The sequence below is a fragment of the Dermacentor albipictus genome, chromosome 1 (genome assembly GCF_038994185.2).
Source record: "Dermacentor albipictus isolate Rhodes 1998 colony chromosome 1, USDA_Dalb.pri_finalv2, whole genome shotgun sequence".
Lineage (NCBI taxonomy): Eukaryota > Metazoa > Arthropoda > Arachnida > Ixodida > Ixodidae > Dermacentor > Dermacentor albipictus.
In genome coordinates, this window is record NC_091821.1 from 292,986,572 (window position 1) to 293,010,934 (window position 24,363).

A 24,363-nucleotide genomic window follows, 5' to 3' on the forward strand; every position below is an offset into this window, starting at 1 on the left:
TAATTCACCATAATTCACATTAATCAACCTTAACCTTCTTTTATCCACCTTAATCCTCCCTAATCCTTGTTCATGCACCCTAATCCACCCTAGTTGGTCTTTTTTTTATTATTTATTTACGAATACTGTTGGCCTGTCGGCCGTTACAGGGTGGGTCAAAGCAGCACTTGGACAATCAGTACAATACATGGTATTACAATTATACATATAGCAAAAAAACAAAAAAACCCAAGTTAGTAGCAGTATTTCGGCAATTAGTACAGTACATGAAGGCAGTACATGAATAGTGTTTTAATAGGAGAACATAAGTGAACAAAGAAGATACATAAGCGAAATATAATACATATACTCCGATAAATATGACTATAAACGCAGTGTTAATAAACGAGGTCATACACTCTCCCCTCCCAAAGAAAAAAAAAACGAATACGTGCGTGTTTCTTTCAATGTTGCCTTAAGTTTTTCTCGAATTCTTCCGCACTGATGCTTTCTCACGTTAATACCGGTAACTCATTCCATTCTTTAATGGTTCTTGAGAAGAAAGAAAATGCGTAGGCGTTAATGTGTATCTGAGGTATTTGAAAAGTATTATATTTGCTTTTCCGTAGTGTTCTACCTTGTCGTGCTATCAAATACTGTTCGCTATTAATGTTGAATGTGTTGTTAGTGAGAAGAAAAAAGAACTTTAACCTAGCTATGCGCCTGCGTTCAGCGAGCGTAGGTAAGTGCAGCAATCCGAGCATTTCGGAGACTGAATATGTGCGAGAATAACGCGATAGGATAAACCTTGCTGCTCGACGTTGAACTCTTTCCAGTCTCTCAATTAGCCCTGACTGATAAGGGTCCCAGATTATGCTGGCGTATTCTAACGTGGGTCGAACGTACGTTAAATAAGCTGTTAGTTTTACTGACTGTGAGGCTAACTGCCATTTCCGTCGTAAGAACCAAAGCTTCCTTTCCGCAGTTTGGCATATTTTTGTAACATGGTTGGACCAGCTTAAATTCGCGGATATATGTATGCCTAAGTATTTGAGCACGTCAACCGTGGAAAGCACCGAAGAATTCACTGTGTAATTAAAATCAAAAATATGATTTATTTTATTCGTTATGCGCAATACAACAGTTTTACTCTCATTTATTTTCATTTTCCATTTGTCACACCATTTTTCTATAGCCCTAAGAGCGTTACTGAGTAATTTCTGATCTTCTACGCTATTAATTTCTTTGTATAGTAAGCAATCGTCGGCGAAAAGTCGCACCGTGATACCTTCGTCAATTGCTGAGGAAATGTCATTAATATATACTAAAAAAAGTACAGGGCCTAACACAGACCCCTGAGGGACACCAGACGTTACGTTCAACGGCTTTGATTTAGTGTGTTCCACTTCTACGCATTGGGTTCTGCCCCGGAGGTACGCGGTTATCCATTTTACTATTTTCGCGTTTACGTATTCCCATATTAGTCAGTTTCACAATCAATTCTGCATGTACCACTCTGTCGAATGCTTTCGACAGATCAAGACAGATGGCATCTATCTGTTTCCTATTGTTTAATGCACTGGCAAAGTCATGGATTGTTCCAAGAAGCTGTGTTGTTGTGGAAAGGCGCTGTCGGAATCTGTGTTGGTTGGGAAAAAATGAGTTCGCATTTTCGATGTACGTGTAAATTGACTTGGCTACAACATGTTCTAAGAGCTTGCAGCAAACGCAGGTCAGTGATATTGGACGATAATTTTCAATTATCTGTCTATCTCCAGATTTGTGCACCAGTACAACCTTTGCCGTAAGCCAGTCATCAGGGACTCGGCCTTCCGCAAGTGACACGTCAAACATAATTTTTAAGTAATGCGCAACCCATTCCGCATACCTGCACAGAAATGCGTTGGGTATGTCATCAGGGCCTACCGATTTTTTGACGTCAATGTTTAGTAGAAGCACTACAATTCCATCATACGAGACTTCAACGTCTGACATCTCTTCCGAGCGAAGCGATGGGTAGAGTATGGAAGCAGTACTGGATTCTGATGGAGCAGAAAACACGGACTGGATGAACTCATTGTAAGAAGAAGCAATGACTCCAGGATCAGTAACTACAGTGTTATCAATTACAATGCTATGCGACTCGTCCTTTTTCGACATGTGACGCCAAAATTTATCGGGAGACGACCTCATGAAATCTGTCAATGTTTCTTTGTAATATTTACTTTTGGCTTCAGTAATCATAGAACGCAGTTGTGCAGACAACTCAGTTATTTTTGCATGGTCTTTGGTTACTTTCCGTCTCTGGCGGCTTATTCGACGTTTTAGTTGGATGATTTCCCTGTTGATCCAAGGGTTCCGTTTAGTTTTCTTTCTTTTACGAATCGGCACAAATTTGCTAATACAATGGAAAATAATATCCTTGAACGACAGCCACATGGTGTTGATATCACTTTGAGAATCAAAATTGTCCAGTGCAAATGACAAGTAGTCAATGATACTTGTGTCATCAGCTTCCGAAAAATTTGGAACAAATGTAACTGCCTCTTTATACTTTGACTTTGTCTCGTTATGTGGTATCTGAACGAAGACAACTTCATGGTCTGAGATACCCTCCTCAACCGACACTTCAAACTGGTCAAAGCGCCCGTCAAGAAATACCAGATCCAGGATAGATGGACATTCCCCTGAATTTCGCGTACTTTGACGAACAATTTGTGAAAGGTCATAAGTGAATGCAATGTCAAGGAGCAAATCGCAGTGTGGCTGTTCCCGCAATTCTGTTGCGAATGTATCCCAGTTAATTGCAGGTAAATTGAAGTCCCCGGTTAGGAGTAGTCGGCAGTGGCGCTTTTTGTTTGCTTCTAAGTAACTCTGTATCGACTCTAAGAATGAAAGAGGCGGGTTTGGGGGTCGGTAAATTGTACCCAGAAGGACTCGTGACGTTCCAATATTCATTTCACACCAAAGACTTTCGTGTTCTGGGATACCATTTAGTGTTTTGAAGTCAATATTTTCTTTCATTATTATTGCAACGCCGCCTCCTCGAGACTGTCGATCCCGACGTACTATCTTGTATCCGGGAGGTATTATCTCATTATCTTGAATTTCTGAACGCAACCATGTCTCTGTGATCGTAACAACGTCCGGATCATAATTCACTAAAATGTACTCTAAGCCTGCAGTCTTATTCACGATACTTTTAGCGTTAAAGTTAACTAGACGAAATTCATGATGCCCTCTCTGTTTCGGTCAGTCCTCGCTTACAGCTGATAGAGTACTCTTATTACGCCTGAGCTTGACTCGACGGTTTTTTTCGTCGTCCCAACTGTACATATCACCATCGATGAACATTTTATCATAGTCAAGACGCACGCGCTTTCCTTGTTTTCGTTCATCCTGCGCAGAATTCCAAAGAAGCTTGCGTTTGGTAACTGTTTCCTTGCTGTAGTTATCAGCAATGGATATGCCAGTTCCCTTTAGTTTTTTACAGTTTTTGTAAACTTTTGACTTTTCTCTGGAATCGTACAGCTTTAGAATAACAGGTCGTGGCTGTTTGCTCTGCCGTTTCCCGATCCTATGTATTCGTTCAACTGTGTGCAGAGATACATTCAGCTGTTTGTCAAATAAATCGGTAAGCACTTTTGTAGATAGTTCTTCTGTTGTTTCGTTTTCGCCCTCCGGAATTCCAAAAACCATGAGGTTATTTCGTCTGCTTCTGTCTTCCAAAGACACCAGCCTATCGTGCAGCGTTTTTACAGACGCGTTCAGGGTTTTGTTTGTCTTAGTTAACTCAGCTATCACTTTGGCTTGGTCCCTGACTGCCTGCACTGTCTTCTCAACTTCTTTTATTCTCTCGCTCAAGGCGGCTAAATCCGTTTTGATCGCTTGTTGCCCGTCAAGCAATTCTTTCAAGAGCGTTGTTGTGTTAGGACCTGGATTCGTCTCAATGTCACCAGATAACAACAGACACAGAGAAGCGAATGACAAATAAAGCACTTTTGGGCACGGCAGCACTACAATGAAGCGATTATCATTCTTGTAACCATAGTACGAATAGAAATAATACCCTTTCACCAACCTTTCACCTTAATCCCCCTCCACCCACCTTAATCTTCTTCAATACACTATAATCAACCTTAATCCTCCCTAATACACCTTATGTCAATCACTAATGATTAATTAATTAACTTGAGTAATCATTCTCTTATACAGGGGTGGACATGCTTTGGGTCACCTCTGGCCTTCCTTGGTGATACTTCCGGTTTACAATGCGACCTTGAAACATAGAGATCCAAAGGCTTTCGCCTTGAAACTTAAAAAATAACTCAATGTTGACTAGCTAACGCTCATCACCTGCAATACCACGGGTATACTTGCCACTAATTTTTTCAGGGCGCAAAGCAGAATCTATAGTGCTGCACTTCCGACTGAATAACAACAGTTAGCGGCATGCGAGGTGATGGAGCCGCCCCAGAATATTAAGCATACTGAGGACAACCGCAACAAAAACGCTGGTGAGCAGGCCGGAAGAATGAAAAAAAATGCAGCATTACGGGATGCTTTGCTACGAGCTATAAGAAGGACGCCTCAGCTTGCAAACAACACTGTTGTCGGAACAAAGTTCTTTCGGCCAATATCATGCAGCCACTGCTTCCTGCGCAAGTCGTCACGCTTTCCTTGTGGTATCATAAAAACGGCATAACCATCTTCAGGCTTCTTGCTGCAGTATATGCGCAACAGTCCGGCCTAGCGCTAGCACATAGAGCAGGAAACAGCGTACAACGTTCGCTACGCCGAGCTAAAGCGCCGAGCCAGCCGTGCTCAGAAGGAAACTGGCGCGAATGAAAAAGAAAAACACAAGCAAAACTCAAGATCCGCGTGTTTCCGAGGGCAACGGCAGGGAAACCAATCATCGTGCAGAAAAACGGGGGCAAAACTGGTTGCCGCGGACGAACGCACAAGGGGCGAGGAGGTCGCGCGGCGGCGGCAGAGTTCAAAGAGTGTCACTACTTTCAGATTATCAAGGGACTTTACTGCACTCAAGAGGCTGCGTTTCTACTAGAAAGCTCACCTTTGTGCATAACGTTCGCTGCCAGCATTTCCCGGTTTACGGTTACAAAAGCTGCAGTTGCCGGGAGGCGTGAGAAGCAGTCGGGGATCTTTGAGTGCTACCGCGTTCCACTCTTAAAGGCAGTGCTTAAGTGTCCTTCAAATTTTCTAAGAATGCACTGATCCAGTATGATGACCATGACAGCCGCTGTTAGTAACACATGTGTCGTCGGCAATGCAGAGGAAAGGATTCACTGCAGCAGTCATTCATGGCATCAATGCTGCACCATGGCATGCTTCACAGAATCATTGCTGATGGCCATGTTGCTTGTTTGGACACATCGTGGTTTGAATTATTGCAAGAACGCCTGCAGCATGCAAAGCATCTAGTCTGCTTCTGTGCTGGTGTCACGTCAAGTATGCAGATGGACCACCATGGCATGGAGAACAAGAACTGCGCGTGCCGTAGCATTCGGCCAGAGTTTTTATGAGGGCATTACATTTGTCATAAGCAGAAATGGAAATCTCACTTGAAATAACTGTCTTGCTCCTTTTCCACATACTAGGAGTTTTTCACCCATTTAAATGTGTGCCAACGGGACAGGACCCCAAAAGCTGTTTAAGTTATCTATTAGTTGGGATTATGGTGGTTAGGAATTATCGTGACATGAGTGTATCTAGTGATAACAAGAAAGTAGAACAAAGCAGTCTTTTGCACCCTCTAAAGTCGGATGAATGACAAGTGAAAACCAATTTTTAAGTACACCACAGGATTTAACCCAAAAAGGAAGGACTAGTATAAAAATTCCAATCGCTGACTTTATAGATGTGATCCAAATTTTTAGTGCACTGCAGCATTCCGGCCGTCAACAATTTGTGCAATGCAATGAGCACGTTTCTGACACATTAAATGTCACATCCGGTGTGCCCCAGGGATCTGTCTTGGCACCAATATTATTTTTGTTGTTTATAAATGACCTGGCAATCAACATTAACGCAAATATTAGGCTATTCGCAGACGACTGCGTACTTTATAAAGAGGTCAAAAGCTACAGTGACCAAAATGAGCTGAACATTGCCCTGAATGAAGTAGTAAGTTGGTGCTCTAACTGGCAAATGGTGATTAATACAGACAAAACAGTTGCAATGACAATAACAAAAAAGAAAACAAGCCTAGCATTCTCTTATGGTTTTAATAATGTCGCACTCCGAAATGTAACCCAGTACAAATATCTTGGTGTAATAATAACTTCTGATCTCAGCTGGGCAGCTCACACGGAAGCTATAACCGCGAAAGCAATAAAAAAATTGTTTTTCCTTAAGCGGACGCTGCGGCACGCTGACCGAGACACTAAGCTTTTAGCGTACACCACACTTGTCCGACCGATTCTAGAATACGCGAATATAATCTGGTTCCCTTTCACAAGTAGCGGTATTGGCATGCTTGCAAATGTGCAGCGCAAAGCGATTAGATTTATTTTTAACCGCTATCGACGCCTTGATTCCCCGACAGAATTGCTACGCAGCGCAGGTTTGCCCTCACTCCAAAGTCGTGCTAAAATCCACCGTCTGAAGTTCTTATATATGCTACTGCACAACTATTTTAAGATAGACCACACAACATACGTTGAAACGAAACAAACAAGGCAACTACGTCACACACATGATCTCACACTACAAGAATATGCGTGCAACAACAATACATTCTATTATTCCTTTCTCCCTAGATCCATTCGGGAATGGAATACCATTGACCGACTTATAGTCGAACAGCAAAGAATTGATGATTTCCTTTAGATGTTACATAACTCGCCTAATACGTACTCATCAACCTGATGTCATTTATTTGTACTCTCTTTTGTGTAGCTGTTTTATTTTTTCTATTAGCATGCTTGCCAATACTCGTATTCATACTTACTGTTGTATGTATATTTTTCATTCTTATTTTTGCTTGTTTAGCATACCTACCCTGACAATTACTATTATTACTGTTTCTTTCTGTACCCCGCTCCTGTAATAACACTGTCAAAGGGTTGACAGTATGTTGAAATAAATAAATAAATAAATATAAGCTGCTCCAAATTGTAAATTTGCAGCTGCAGAAATGTTGTTCAGAAAAGGCTCGGAGATCTGTATAACATAATACGGGCCTCATAGTATACTTGGCACTATTACATCAGAGTCTTGCTTAGTCATGTTGATGATTGAAGGCATGTATGAGGAAGTCAAAGCTTTTAAAAACCGAAAATGGCATGTTTTAGATTTCATTGTGAGGCTAGTTGAACATAATGCTTGAAGTTTGCTTGTAGCCATCGTAAGTGTTCTTTAAACATGATGGAAAAGACCATCATCAGGTTACACCAAGTAGGTTTGCCGCCTAAAGGATCCCTGCGACGGTTTATTATTTATTTAACTTGAAGTACTGTCATCCCTCACTGGCATTATTACAGGGTAAAAAGTAAATAAATAAACAAAATACAGAAAAAGTGTTGCTAGCCATACAGTATACACACAATAAATGAAAATCAAGATAAACAATAGGAGTAATGTGTACACAACCAATCACTCAGACAAAAACAACAGGATATATGCCTGTGCTCAATAGCTTCTTCAATGTGTTCAGTAACAAATTCTAACGGGGGTTGAGCAACAATAATTTCATCTAAGGAATTTTACTGTCGCACATCTTGTGGGAATAAGGAAAAGTGAAACACGTTACTAGTACAAAAAAAAATACTTCTAATTAGTACTAAAAGAAATCTTCTAAGGTGAATTTATGTTTGTGGCACATTAGTCTGCAAGAGTTGTAGTTAATTATTAATGTAAAAGGTTGAGCTTGAATCCTTCATGTAACAAGCACAAAAATTTTAACCTATTCACTTTACTTCGGACCCGCCGTGGTTGCTCAGTGGCTATGGTGTTCGGCTGCTGAGCACGAGGTCGCGGGATCAAATCCCGGCTTTGGCGGCCGCATTTCGATGGGGGCGAAATGCGAAAACACCTGTGTACTTAGATTTAGGTGCACGCTAAAGAACCCCAGGTGGTCAAAATTTCCGGAGTCCCCCACTACGGCGTGCCTCATAATCAGAAAGTGGTTTTGGCACGTAAAACCCCATAATTTAATTTAATTTTTTAACTTTACCTCGGCTAGACAGTCGCAACGCCAGTGCATTACAGAAGTTTGCTTGTGGGTAGCTTGAAGATAAGCCTCACATCTCTCCTTTGTACCCTTTCGAGTGCAAGAATATTGTTCTTAAGTGTACAGAAGCCATGCAGTGTTGGCATATTCGAGCATTGGTCAGATAAGGTAAGCAAGATGTTGTTTCATAAAACTGATAAGTGCATAACTTATTCAATGCCTTTTATGCTGTGTCACATGTGTGTCCCAGCTGAGACTGCAGCTGATTGTGACACCCAGGTACTGTGAAACATACCGTAGTACGACATCATTAATCCTGTAAGGAAAGGGTTGATTTCTTATTTGTTATGTTTACCTAAATTGTTTTCCCCGCATTTAACAGCATTTGCCAATCTGTGCACCACTCAATCACTTTGTTCAGAGTTTTGTTTGGTCATCACAGGGTTTAATTGTGTGGTACATTGTGCAGTCATCTGCGAATAGTTGGATGTTTGCATCCATCTGATTGGTTATATTGTTACGGAGATGTTGTGAGTATGTAAAAACTATATTTACAATATATATACAGGATGAGTCGGAACAGCTAAGATGGCTGACCACCAACAACAGGCAGCAGCCTGCATCTCCGATTGTCTTCTTCCTCTCTTTTCACTCATCCTTCCGTAACAGGAGCCCCGGGCGGCGAAGTGCCGTCTCGGCGCACGGCAGGCGAAGAATTGCGAGCGAAGTATGGCTTAAGCCGCGAAACTTGCGCGACGTCGACAGGCATCTGACTTGAGGGTGCATCATAGTGTAATGGCAAAATCTTGTAATTTACGTCGTTAATTTGGCGTAGGATTTCATAAGGCCCTGTGTAGCGAGAGAGAAGCTCCTGGAAGAGGCCAACCTGACGATATGGTGACCAGAGGAGCACCCAAGCACCTGGTGTGAACTTAACATCGCAATGGCAGCAGTCGTAACGTTCTTTCTGTATATGCTGTGAGGCTTATTAATAAACGAGATTGAGCGACTTGGCATGCCATGTGAGTGCGATCGATGACTTCACGAGCGTACTCAGTTGCAACATGTGGCACAAAAGGGAGGATGTTGGCAAACGGCAGTGTGGGGTCTCGATCATACAAGAGATAAAAGGGTGCATATCCTGCGGGGTCATGTCGGGACGAGTTATACGCGACCGTCACATAAGCCAACATGGCGTCCCAGTCGCGGTGATTGTTGCAGACCTACATCGACAGCATCTCCGTTATTGTTCAGTTGAGACATTCCGTAAGACCATTCATTTGTGGGTGGTAGGCAGTGGGCAGCTTGTGCTCAGTGGCACAAGAGTGGAGGAAGTCGTGCACAACTCGAGACTAGAATGAGCGGCCGCGGTCTGTAAGTAACTGTTGAGGTGCACCGTGCTGGAGAATGATGTCGTGAAGGAGAAAATCGGTGACGTCAGTTGCGCAACTAGTCGGCAACGCCTTTGTTATCGCGTAGTGTGTAGCGTAATCATAGCGACGGCGATCCACTTGTTCCCTCTAGTCGTCAGAAAAGGGCCAAGCAGGTCAAGGCCTACACGAATGAACGGTTCAGAGGGAACTTCAATGGGATGGAGTCATCCGGCAGGTGCCAGGGGTGGTTTCTTGCGGCGCTGACATAATTAGCAAGTTGCGACATAACGACGCACAGAGCGGTAGAGACCCGGCCAGAAGAACTGGCGTTTTACGCGGTCGTATGTACGCAAAACTCCAAGATGTCCCGCCATCGGTGCATCATGAAGTTTTTCGAGAACGATGGGTCGCAGAGGATGAGGAAGGACAAGCAGCAACTCAGGGCCGTCAGGGTTGATATTGCGGCGGTAGAGGATGCCGTCATGCAACACGAACATGCGGCATGTGCCGTCGGTGCTGCCAGGTTGCACTCCGGCGATGGACTGTAAGGATGCATCGCGTTGTTCAGCGTGCAGGTCAGTCATGTCAGTCAAAGCCATCACGCAGGTCACCGGATCATGCGCAACAGGATCAGGAGGATCCACAGGGTGACGCAAGAGGCAGTCAGCATTCTTGTGGAGGCGTCCAGTCTTGTAATGGACACTAAATGAAAATTCCTGGAGCCGCAAAGCCCAGCAACCAAGCCGTCCAGTTGGATCCTGGAGGGAAGACAGCCAGCAGAGTGCGTGGTGGTCTGTGACGACCTAAAACGTGTGGCCCTACAAATTTAGCCGGAACCTCGCGACAGCCTAAACTAAAGCCAAGCACTCCCGCTCGGTGATGGAGCAATTTCTCTCGGCAGGTGACAGCAGGCGGCTGGCGTAATCTATCACACACTCGGTACCATTCTGGAGTTGGGCGAGAACAGCGCCGTTGCCATAGCCGCTTGCGTCAGTGTGGACTTCGGTTGGTGCACACGGATCAAAATTGGCAAGTATGGGAGGGGTGGTCAGAAACCTGATGAGAGCGGCGAACGCGTGAGCCTGCTCCGGGCCCCATGAGAATGGCATGTTCTTCATTAGAATATCTGTCAAAGGCAGAGCAACGTCGGTGAAGTTTTTGACGAAACTACGAAAATAAGAACACAGGCTGACAAAGCAGTGCACGTCAGAGGCGGAACGTGGCACAGGGAAACTGCGTGTGGCGCGAACTTTTTCTGTATCTGGTCGGACACTGGATGCGTCAACGAGGTGTCCCAACATGGTGATCTGACGGGACCCGAATTGACACTTGATGGAGTTCACTTGAAGGCCAGCTTTTCGGAAGACCGCAAGAATTGAAGCGAGTCGGGTGTGGGAGAAAAAACAATGTCATCAAGGTAACAAAGACAGGTGGTCCATTTGTAGCCCCACAGAAGAGAGTCCATCATACATTTAAATGTTGCAGGAGCATTGCATAGGCCAAAGGGCATGACTTTGAACTGATATAAGCCATCCGGCGTGATGAAGGCCGTCTTCTTGTGGTCCATTTCATCAACTGAAATCTGCCAGTAGCCGGATCGAAGATCGATGGATGAGAAGTATTTAGCTCCATGCAAGCAGTCCAAGGCATCATCGATGCATGGTAGTGGGTAGATGTCTTTTCACGTGATCTTGTTTAAGTGGCGATAATCGACGCAAAAATGCCAGGTACCATCTTTCTTTTTCACAAGGACTACAGGCCAAGCCCAAGGGCTGGCTGATGGCTCGATGACCCCTTTGCGGAGCATTTTGTCCACTTCCAATTGGATGACTCGACGTTCAGCATGCGATACACGATAGGGACGCCGACGAATAGGATTTGTATCTCCAGTGTTTATACGGTGCTGAACAACAGGTGTTTGGCATAATGGCCTGCCGCCGAAATCAAAGATGTCACTGTACGATTCAAGCAGGAGTCGTATGTCTGTGGCCTGTGCAGAGGTGAGGTCAGGTGCAATCATTTTTGCGAAGTCATCCATTAAGGAACCAGAGCCGTCAGCTGCAATTTGCGCTAATAAGCCACTCTCGACATTCAGACTCTCAATGTCAAATTCACAAGCACTAGAAATGCTGGCCAAGAACATGCTGGCCGGAAGCACTTGAGGGCACAGGCTGAAAGGAACAAGTGGTAGGATGACGTCGTTATTAGCAACCGTGACCAACATATCTGGAACATTAGAACGACAGAAAGCTGAGCTAGTTGGTAAGGATTCATTATGCAAACTAGAAGTGAGGCGTGCAGACAGGACACAAGAGTAGAGAAGTGGACAACACGAACGCCGACTATCAACTGAAGGGAGCACTGAGGCGAAAAATGAAAGAAGACACAAAACTCATCTGCGCATGCTCAGGAATGGTAACACCACGTGTCAATCGGGTACACGTGCTGGTCTACGTGAGAGATAACTGTTAAGACACTTAATCTCTTCCTTATGTAAAGTAATCGAAGGCTGACTCACGCACGCACTTCCACCATTATAGATATGCCATGCCTCTACCATAAGAGGCATGGCATATCATTTCATTTTTCGCCTCAGTGCTCCCTTCAGTTGATAGTCGGCGTTCGTGTTGTCCACTTCTCTACTCTTGTGTCCTGTCTGCACGCCTCACTTCTAGTTTGCATAATGTATCTGGAACAGCATCATTCCGGTTCAAAAGCACGTCGATGATGGGGTGAAGCACATATTCACCATCAGAAACCTGTGGCTGGGCAGTCAAAGAGACGTAACTGCCTCGGGTGACAGACGCACATATTGAAGCGAGCACAAGCACGGTGGGGCGGTACTGGGGAACTGAAAATGTGGTAGCATCAGGGCTATGCAAACAGAAAGCTGCCGGCGGCATCGCATCCAGTTCACGTCTAACGATTCACACCACGTCTTCTGATGGCGACGCATGCTGCTGTGCGGGTTGATCTTCATACGTCGACGTTGCGGCAGTATTGGGAAGTCTGGCGAATGGTTGCAAGACGCGTCTGCTTTTGGTCTGCTCAAATTGTCGGCACTTTTTAATGATTGCGTCAACTGTAGCTCTTGCACATGAACAGATTAAACGCGTCATCAGCAACGCCCTTAAGCATGTGCCTGACCTTATCAGCTTCTGTCTTGTCGTGATCGGCTTTACGCCAAAGTGCCAGCTCGTCCTGGATGTTTCGAGAGATAGGACTCCGTGGAGGATTGGGCATGGGAGGCCAGTTCCTGCTTTGCGGCAATTTTACGGCCAGCTGGTTTGCCAAGCAACTCTGTCAATTTCTCTTTGCATTGCTCCCAGCTGGTTAGCTCCTCTTCGTGGTTTTCGTACCACAGCTTTGCCGTGCCTCTTAGGTAGAACAATAGGTTAGCTAGCATAAGCATAGGGTAACATCAGTTGATTCCACTCACGCGTTCATACATGGCCACCCACTCTTCAACATCGGCTGCATCGGTCCCGTAGAAAGTTCCAGGATCCTTGGGTTGCACAACGACAACTGAAGTTGACAGCGACGTAGCTGGCGACGGTGACGTTGGAGGTGGCAACGACCTTAATCCCGCGTGCTCACCGTCATTCATGGTGCGGACGGTGATGTGACGTCTACTGCGGAGCTCCGTTTCCAGCTGTGGCACCCCGCACCTCTCACCAATATGTTACGGGGATGTTGCGACTATATAAAAACTATATTTACAATATATAGACCGTTACATCGGGCGAGGAGGATAGGGCGCGCGGAGAACCTTTCCTCCTCTCTGGCTTGGGCGATCCGGCCAACACCCTTTAGAGAAGGAGGTGTTGATCCGGCGCGGCGCTGCTTGAAAGTATTGCTGTCGCGTGCTGCGGAACGATTTCGAGATGTTTTAGATGGTACTTTGTGAAATTTACGCCATGTCCGTTTATACAAGGTGGTCAGGGAAGCCTTTCGGTGCATCGGTAACTGCAGTAGGCGGAAATATCTCTTGGGGGCGCAAAAATGTGACTCGTTTTATCAGCCGTGGTGTACGCACATTATCAGTCACGGTGTGTGTATGTGTTGTGAACTATTTTGCTTATATCGGTTTTAATTCAACAAAGAAAACCGGTGACTCTGTATTAGCAGCATGAAATAGTAAATCTGCTCAATATCTGACCGCTTGGCGTAGGGACTAAAACTTAAATCATAAGAGCGCATGCTCGTGCATGGCCAACCTAAGGCAACCACGAAACATCTAAGCGGCAGGCGCTATTAAATATTTGTGATGCACCGGCATCGTTCTCGCGCATTTCGAGTCTAGTAGGCTTCATATTACCATATGTCTACGCTAGCCTTCCTGCATGAGGCCTATGGTGCTGCTCAACACAGCGATAACTGCGGTTGGTGAACCAGCATGGTACATATGTAAGCTGTGCGCTTCGGCATTGCCTTTTTGGCCTGCATACAGCCATAATATACGAGAGATCTTATAAAAAGAATGCAATGCCTATTTTTGAGGACAAAATTTCCGTAATACGTGTGAGTGCGTCGTAGAGAACGGAACAAACACAACCGAAAAAAAAAAATCGGCTATCATCCTCTTTCTCGAAAAAGCAAGAGAAAATGAGCTAACGCCTCAATAGGGCCTCGCATAGTCACGCCGCACAACGTTTATAAATATATAACCGCTGATGCCGTATGCTTGGACCATGCAGTATATAGAACAAAGATAAATGTAATCCAGCACCTACCACTGCTTAGAACGCTCGCGCAGTTCGTAAACAGTCCCTTTGCTGGACAAGCTTAATTCAGACTGTGTAAGGTATGCTGCTATTACTTGCCAAAACTATTTTATTCAGGGGCAGAAACCTCATCCATCAAACCAAGTAGTCACGCAATGTAACCTGCAGCGAACAGTTTGAACGCTTGTCAAAGTATAACATCACAGCTCCTATCGTAGCAGAACGGTAACCACGCTCACGCTGTTAAGATCGTCGCGTATGTTTCATGGCTCCTAAACCGCAGCTTAGAAATAGAGGCTAATACTGCAATATGATCACATTAGTGATTGGAACATTCAGAAATGCACAATTGATCTCCGAGGCTGATTGTAGACTCGAATACGCGCGCACACATCGCGCTACGTGTTCCGTCCACCTCAACGCCAGCAGAAATTCCAGCCATGACGCCTTAAACCACTTCAGCACGTCTCACAGAACCGTTTACCACGTAGAATACACACGTCATACTAAACAGACCGCACGACCGCGAAAACAAATGCCAGAACCTACCGCCGAGCGTATATCTGACATGCAAAAGACCACTTTCACCCAAGCCAGTATGGCGCTGCTCATAGGCGGCGCCACTGCGCTCACAATATGGCGGCGCCTACGAAAAAACGGTCTATATACAGGATGAGTCAGAACAGCTAAGATGGCTGACCACCAACAACAGGCAGCAGCCAGCATCTCCGATCATCTTCCTTTCCCTTCTTTCATCCTTCCATAACAATATCATTTATGTACAAGAAGAGCAGTGAGGCCAGAACGGAACCCTGCAGTAGACCAGATAAAATGGGAATGGTGTCCAATACATGGTCATTATACTGTACATACTGGTAGTTGTGTGACAGATGATCTTTAATCCAACACAAGGGTGGACCATTCCCTAACAAACTTCTTCATTTATTAAGAAGTTTGGGATGAGAAATGCGTCAGAAAGCATTAGAAAAGTTCATGAAGGTTACGTCAATTTGTAGTTGGTTGTTAATGTCATCGATTACGAGAAAGTGTTTGATTCAGTCAAAACCTCAGCACTCATGGAGGCATTACGGAATCAGGGTGTAGATGAGCCGTATGTGAAAATACTGAAAGGTATCTATAGCGGCTTCACAGCTACCGTAGCACTCCATAAAGAAAGCAACAATATCCCAATAAAGAAAGGCGTCGGGCAGGGAGATACGATCTCTCCAATGCTATTCACAGCGTGTTTACAGGAGGTATTCAGAGACCTGGATTGGGAAGAATTGGGGATAAGAGTTAATGGAGAATACCTTAGTAACTTGCGATTTGCTGATGATATTGCCTTGCTTAGTAACTCAGGGGACCAACTGCAATGCATGCTCACTGACCTGAAGAGGCAAAGCAGAAGGATGGGTCTAAAAATTAATCTGCAGAAAACTAAAGTAATATTTAACAGTCTTGGAAGAGAACAGCAATTTAGAATAGGTAGCGAGGCACTGGAAGTGATAAGGGAATACGTCTACTTAAAGCAGGTAGTGACGGCGGATCCGGATCATGAGACGGAAATAATCAGAAGAATAAGAATGGGCTGGGGTGCATTTGGCAGGCATTCTCGAATCATGAACAGCAGGTTGCCATTATCCCTCAAGAGAAAAGGGTGTAACAGCTGTGTCTTACCGGTACTCGCGTACGGGGCAGAAACCTGGAGGCTTACGAAAAGGGTTCTACTTAAATTGAGGATGACGAAACGAGCTATGGAAAGAAGAATGATAGATGTAACATTAAGGGATAAGAAAAGAGCAGATTAGGTGAGGGAACAAACGTGAGTTAATGACATCTTAGTTGAAATCAAGAAAAAGAAATGGGCATGGGCAGGACATGTAATGAGGAGGGAAGATAACCGATGGTCATTAAGGGTTACGGTCTGGATTCCAAGGGAAGGGAAGCGTAGCGGGGTGCAAAGAAAGTTAGGTGGGTGGATGAGATTAAGAAGTTTGCAGGGACAACATGCCCACAATTAGTACATGACCGGGGTAGTTGGAGAAGTATGGGTGAGGCCTTTGCCCTGCAGTGGGCGTAACCAGGCTGATGATGATGATGATGGTAATGTCATCAGAAAAGTCGTGTAGTGTTTCCACTATTGGGTAACAGTCGATAGGCCACTAGGAAAAGTATGCTGATTTGGGTGTAGTATATTGTTGGATTCAACTTATTCTGTTATGTAGTTTAGGATATTGTGCTGGAATTTTCTACAAGTGGTGCATATAAGTGAGATTGGCCTATGGTTAGTAGGGGAAGAAGTATCACCTGATTTGTATACAATAATAACTTTGCAACTTTCCATTCAGCTGGAAGGCGACCCGTGTGAAGTGATCTTAAATATGAGGTTAGTAGGGGAAGAAGTATCACCTGATTTGTGTACAGTAATAATTTTGCAACTTTGCAACATCCACTCAGCAGGAAGGCGACCCGTGTGAAGCGATTTTATATATGAGGTGAATAAATTTACGTACGGGTTCAGCATACTCCTTTAACAATGCGCTTGGGATATTATCCGGAGTGGTACTTTTTTTTTTTTGTAGACGTTCACTAAAAGGGATAGTATGCCAGCCTGTGATGTGATAGGGGTCTGCAAAGATGTGCCTCACCTACCTGATATGGATGAGGAACATTGCTGAAGGCCATTATCAGCAGTGAAAGCTGTGAAAAAGACCAGCCCCCTGTTTTCTTCCCGTGGTGGGTGTGGATGCTTGGTTACTCTGTTCTACACTTACGAGGAGCCATTTCACTAAAGCTGCACAGAGAGTTACTCAGGAACTGTCTTTTGGTCTGCTCTTCAGGCCAAAAATCAGCAATGAAATTTGTGACCCAATCTTGAGCAAGCCTTTCTAGCTCTTCTGAGCTGCTTTATTTTGCATTTCATTAGAATTATTTCACGAGAGATCCGTAGGTTGTACATTTCCAGTTTTTTATGCAGTGCCTAACAATATTTCTAAACCAGAGATGTTGGGAAAATTATGAGCAAGATATATGTCATAATGGCAGCGTTGTCTGCTCTGTTTAAATACAAGCACATTTTGTTGTGCCTTTTGTATGAACTGCATTCAGATATTGCAAGTAATACAAAACTATCTTGCGGTCAGACAAGCCTTTCAATGCTTCAACGTTGAATGGACTTTTTCAAAAATGATCACTGAAAAGGAAAGTGTACAATCAGTGCATTTTACCGGTGCTGACATATGGGGCAGACACTTGGAGACTGACAAAGAAGCTTGAGAACAAGTTAAAGACCACGCAAAGAGCAATGGAACGAAGAATGCTAGGCATAAAGTTAAAAGACAGAGAGCGGTTTGTATCAGAGAGAAAATGGGTATAGCTGATATTCTAATTGACATTAACAGAAAAAAAATGGCACTGGGCAGGTCATGTAATGCGCAAGTTAGATAATCATTGGACCATCAGGGTTACAGAATGGGTACCAAGAGAAGGGAAGCGCATAGAGTTTCGAAACTCTATGGTGGCGGCGAATGCTGCTGCTGCTGCTGCTGCCGCCGCCGCCGCCGCCGCCGCCGCCGCCGCCGCCGCCGCCGTGCCGTGCCGTGCCGTGCCGTGCTTAAAAATTGAAGCTACACCCTAACCTCTTGGTTTCCTGTTCTTGTGTACAATCGCATACCCCAGGCCAGCACAACTTCGTATTCTCAAATGCCAGGGTGCAGCCATGTTTCAGTGACTGCTACAATGCCCGACTGATAAGCCATGATAACAGCTTCAGGATCATGCATTTTATTCACAACACTGCGACAATTCACAGTCAAAATTGTCGGTGTAGACAGTTTTCGAGTAGTGTGTTCTTGCGCCCTTTTCAACCTCTACGATGTCTTCTGTAAAAGGACTTGCTGTTTGGCTATTTGGTGTTTGCTTACTGACATAATGTAGCACAAAGGCACAATTACAAAGAAGAGACACAGAACACGTTCCAGGCGCTGATAAGAACTTTATTTCAAAGGCAGAGAAGAAGAGTATATACAGTCGAACCCACTTACAACAATATTCATGTGCCACGAAAATTCTATTGTTATAACCAGATTGCATGAAAAAATCAAAATAGGGGGATGGCAGAGCTGTTGTGAGAAAACTGTAATGGTGGGGAGGCCAGTGCCCCTCCTTACCACATTCCTCCATCCGGCTGCTGATTGTTTTCACTCGTCCTGCTTCCTGGGTGCTCCAATCCCGTGTAAGAAGACACGGCTGTTGGCGTGAAAGAATGGCACTGCTATAACAACTGCAAAGAGGGGTGACGGGTGCAAGCAATATGTGAGCTTCGCCGAGGCATCGCTTTAGTGGCCCCAAAAGGGGCCTTTTAAGAACTGCGAGAAGGTTGCCACGGCAGCCTGTGAGATTGAGAAATCCAGAAGAAACTCTGGGGCAAGATTTCCGCAAGCATCTCACCACCCACGTACTTCTCACTGGCTTGCACAAGAAAACCCTGTGTCCATCAGCCTTGCATGCTTTACGCGAAGCTTGCCGACATCCTTCTCCAAGGCGTCCAGGTGCTCTACATAGTGCAGCGGAAGGTTCCTCACAAAGACGAAGCACTGGATGGACTGAATCATTTGCTGGGCCTTGTTGCAGGACAATGTTGAGGCAGCTTGCCCTACCGCACCATCACTGCCGTCATCACCATTGTTATCCGATACAAGCACGTTTGCGATGATTGCCTCATCGTTTAGAAGCACTTAGTTTCCAAATCTAGAGACCTTTTCATGGGGCAAGAAGAAAGGGGTGCGCGGCGCGCCTTTCCTTTTCCCTGGCTTGTGCGATCTGGTGCGGTGCTGCTTGAACATATTGCTGTCACATGCTGCGGAATGATTTGGAGATGTTTTAGCTCGTATAAATTTAGGCAATGTCCATTCATAAAAGGTCTTCGGGGAACCAGTGTGTAGCCTTTCGGTGCATCGGTAACTACAATATGAGGGAATATCTCTTGGGGCCGCAAACGTGATGAGCATCATCAGCCGTGGTGTGTACACAGTATGTGTTGCGAAGTATTGTAGGTGTATTGCTTTTAATTCAACGAAGAGAACCGGTGTCTGTGTATTGCCAGGAAATGGAAAATCTGCTCAATATGTGATTGCTTGGCGTTTCAAGTAAAACATTAAAGCTCATGCTCGTATATGGCCAACTTAAGGCAACCCCGAAACATTTAAGCTCTAGGTGGTATCAAGTATTTGTGATATGCCGGCAACATTTTCACGCATTTCAGGTCTATTAGGCTTGAAATGACTGATATGTCTACGCTAGCCACATGTACGCAGCCGACGGTGCTGCTCAACTCAGCGATTACTGTGGTTGGTAAACCAGCATGATACATACCATATTTATTCAAATCTAGGCCGATAGTATTTTTTCAAACAATCGTACCATATTTACTCGGTTCTAACGCGCCCTTAATTGTAACGCACACATAAAGGTGATGAACGAAACCGTAACTAGGCTGGGCTTCAGAGGCAGCAATTGAAGTGGGAGGCAAGGCACCAAGGCAACCAGAAAGGACCACTAAAGAAACAACAAAGAATGAGTGTCCAACTCAAAAGATAAGATAGAATTCACGGAACTGTCAAAACTGATCAACAAGGCGAAAATAAGTGCTATTTAAAATTATAACGTCGGAAAGACTGAAGAGGCTGAAAAAAGGGACGCAGCCTGAAATCAGGGAGAAGGAAACTTGGCATAGGACAAACCAAGGTGTATGCACTGAAAGATAAGCAGGGCAATATCATCGGCGATCTTGAAGGTATAGTAAATGCAGTGGAAGAATTCAATACTGACCTGTACAATACCCAGAGGAGCCACAATACCTCAATTCGAAGCAGTAATGAACAAGTTGCAGAGACTCCTGCTATAGCTAGCGATGTGGTTAGAAGGGCCTTGGAATACATGAAACGGGGAAAAGTGGCAGCAGAGGATAGAATAACAGTCGATTTAATCAAAAATAGATGAGACATAATGCTTGAAAAACTGGCAGCTCTCTATGCGAATGTTTATTGACTTCAAGGGTCCCAGAAAACTGGAAGAATGCATCTGTTAATGAATGAATCTGTTCCAACTAAGCCGACTCGCAGTTATGCTTCATTATACTAATCCACAAAAAGAGAGACATTCAAGAATTGAAAAATTATAGGCCCATTTGCCAACTCCCAATATTATATAAAATATTCACCAGGATAATTTGCAATATAATAAGGGCAACGCTGGGCTTTAGTCAACCAAGGGAACAGGCTGGCTTCAGGAAGGGATACTCTAGAATGAATTAGATCCATGTCATTAATCAGGTAATCAAGAAATCCGCAGAGTACAGTCAGCCTCTCTATATGGCTTTCATGGATTACAAAAAGGCATTTGATTCAGTAGAGGTACCAGCAGTCATAGAGGCGTTACGTAACCAAGGAGTACAGGCCGCTTACTTAAAGGAACACTAAAGGCAGATACTAAGTCGACGTGGACTGTTTAAATACCATTCCAGAAACCTTGTAATGCTTGTTTAGTGCCAAGAAGATACTTAGTTTACGAGAAAATTGTATCTGAAGGGTCCGAATACCTTTTTCGAAATTCAAATTTCCCGCCACCCAACCGGGAGAGTGGTGACGTTGCATACGCCATTACTGCCCTTTGCTGCTGTCGGTGAGTAAAACGGCGCCTGACAGACGGCGGCACCAAGCCAAGGCAGAGCGGCGGATTCGCCGCTGCAGCTGCTTTTTGGTCAAGTGGCGTAGACCGTACGGGCATTCCGCAACATCACATGTAACTTGCATTCTCTGTTACTTGCAGTTTGGGCGAGTTTTGCGAGCCAGCAAAACCAGTGCAGCACTACGTGATCATAAAAGTATTGAAACGCGAAAGCGTGGGCAACACAGAGTCAAGTGAAAACAAAATCTTTCGACCGCCTGCATTGTTGTCAACGGGAATTTCAATGAGTTCTCTTTTCTGAGCATGAAATGGAACTGGACAAGTAGCATTTTATTTCATGTTATAATACAATACGAGGATGTTTTTTGCAGCGACTAGTTGAGTACTAGTGACAGAATTTAACTGAGGAGTGCTTTTGTCATCGTGGAAGTGCTTGAATGTCCCGGGGGAGGCTCTAATCATGTCCTGCATTTAGCTCTGTTCGCTATAATAGTGATGCCTTAGAGATTCTCAAGCACTAATCTATCACTTTAGCTTGACTTGGTATTTGCCTTTAGTGTCCCTTTAAAAATCTTGGAAAATATACAGAGATTCTGCAGCTACCATAATTTTACACAAGTAGGAAGATACCTATAAAAAAAGGGGCCATACAAGGAGACACAATCTCTCCAATGCTATTCACTGCATGCTTGGAAGTAGTAGTCAAGCTATTAGCAGAAGCTTGATGTTGGCGAGTTGGTTTAACATACTTGAAAAAAAAAAAAGAGCTCTACAAAGACGCAGACTAAAAGAAGAACATGTATGATGGACAGGCGCTAACTTCCAACCAAATGTTTATTTGAAGAAACAGGATTTATATATAGTCGGATACAACTTTAGAAAAAAGGGGAGGCCCCGCCCAGATGACCGAAGCAGCGAAGTCACCGGCCGTCCGGCGCATGACGTCGGTCCAGAGTGCGCGCCCACTGGCGCACCCGCCTCGGAGGAGTAAACGCCCCCTTTTTTCTAAAGTTGTATCCGACTATAGATAGAAACAAGAATGGTACCACCGGGACTTCACGACCTCTCTATTGCATCAGAAAAGCAATCTCTTTTTCGGTAAGTGCCACTGATGGGCAGCTAATGCACGTGTCCTCGGCCTTTGCAATGTAGAAAGTTCAAATATCTCTTTCTAGTCTATCTCTAGAATGTGCCAGAAACCTGGTGTCACGAAGATACGGATGGCATTTTTGACGTTTACAATGTTCAGCCAGATGGCCCCCCTGCATTGTTCTTTACAGCCCAATTGTGCTCATGCGCCGTTGTAACACCGTCCGGTTTGACCGATATAAACCTGGTTGCAGCTTAGGGGTATCTCATATACGACATTTCTAGTGCATTCCATGATAAGCTTCTTCAAAAGATCAGACAGGTAAGGGAGGGCATCAACAATGAAAAGCCAGTTGATAGGAAGGGATTACAAGTGATTCCATATTGGCACTAGGTGTCCCACAACCTCAAGAAGGTTGTGCAAAGGCACAATGTTAATGTTCTCTTCAGCGCACCGTGTAAATTGGTCAAGATATGCCCTATCCTGACAAAGGCAGAACCCGAACCATGTTCTAAGAAACGTGCAACAGAGTACACGGCCATTATCATTGAAAAGGAAGGTGTGCAATCAGTGCATTCTACCAGTCCTAACATATGGGGCCAAAACTTGGAGGTTGACAAAGAAACTCGAGAACAAGTAAAGGACCGCGCAAACAGCGATGGAACAAAGAATGCTAGGCATAACGTTAAGAGACAAAGAAAGCGGTTTGGATCAGAGAGCAAATGGGTATAGCCGATATTCTAATTGACATTAACAGAAAAACATGGAGCTGGGCAGGACATGTAATGCGCTGGTTAGATAACCTGTGGACCATAGGGTTACAGTTGAGGATGGCAGAAGACTAGGTGGGGGATGAAATGAGGAAATTCACAAGCTCTAATTGGAATCGGTTGGCACAGGACAGGGGTAATTGAAGATCGCAGGGAGAGGTCTTCGTCCTGCAGTGGACATAAAATAGTATGATGATGATGATGAAAATCTTGGAGCATGTGCGCTTTCTATTCCGCCCCCGGCGAAATGTGACTACTCGGTCGGGATCCGCGGCCTCTAGCATTTCGCGACCTCTAGCAATGCCATAGCCGCAAAGCTACCGCTGCGGGCACAGAAGTGTTGATTTGACGGTCGACCGCTTTCGTATTGTCACCTGGACCCTGCGGTGTGCTTTACTCAACCCTTTGAAGGTCGATTTTTTTCGCCATATGTGACCGCCCAGGGTCGATTTCTTTTATTGCAGGTTACAATTTTTCTTAGGGACTTATTTTGAAAAAAATTTACCGCAATTTTTCTACAGTGACCGTAAGGTGAGAAAAAAATATTTTGCGTTGGTATATATGTACTCTTCATTCATGAATAATAACAATAAAAAAGGAAATAAACCTATGAGGATTATAAATTTGATGCATTTTTATACTCATAGTTCAAGGCTTTAAAAATGCACACACGAGAATATTTTGCAAGACTCATCTTCCTGCTCTTACACTAATATGTACATCCATAGCGTAATCGAACTGTATAGGTGCGCGCACTCAAGAAATATGTGTGGTTCTGTGCCCACCAAAAAAGCACAACATGTGACAAACTTCCGCTAATCTTAATCTTATCGCCAACCAGAGGCAATTAGTTTTTGCGAGTGTCAAAAAAAAGCAACGGAAACGCATGCACAGCGGCATCCTTCCTATGCACACCCCTGTGAGCACTAAACGAGCGAGAAAGAGGCAGTCGCCCTTTGAGCAATTAGTAATGAGTTAGCCACCAGTTTTGCAAGCGCATGAGACCTACACCACCCGTGGAACAAAACCCGAACTGCTGCCTGCCCGCGCACCAATGCGCCGGCGGTAGTATATAGAGGCACGGGAGCAAAGTAGTTCTAAAACAAACCATGCAACGAAAACAAAGAGAAGGAGGCGCGCGAAAAAAATTCCATGTATTCCCACATAGTGGCAGCACATGACAGAAAAGAAAAAGTTTCAATATTGGCGCGCTTTTTAAACAAACAGATGGCGCCATAAATATACGGCATCTACCATTTTGGGACTTGTTTTTGGCGCTGTATATTTACATCATCGACCCTCAAAGGGTTAATGCGGCTCTGCTTTTGCACGCCCTGCGTAATTTATCCGCTTGACATATTTGCATTGTGTTCATTTTTCAGAAATATCAAGAATGTGTATACCGTACCTGGAACTTTAAGCATATCTGGTTTTCCCACAACCACTGTCATGTAGTATTCTCATGTCACTCCCCTTGTATGGCAACTGTCTCTTCTCATCCCTCCTTTCTACAGTTCTATCTACATCCTCTCTGGACCTGTGCGTTAGT

The 24,363-nt window shown here is 44.5% G+C and overlaps 1 protein-coding gene across 2 annotated transcripts in view; it reads left to right on the plus strand.

The window, feature by feature from the left end:
* Positions 1-24,363, plus strand: part of LOC139054450 (mblk-1-related factor 1-like) — a 154,895-nt gene that overhangs the window by 56,388 nt on the left and 74,144 nt on the right. The gene's annotated exons all lie outside the window — the stretch shown is intronic.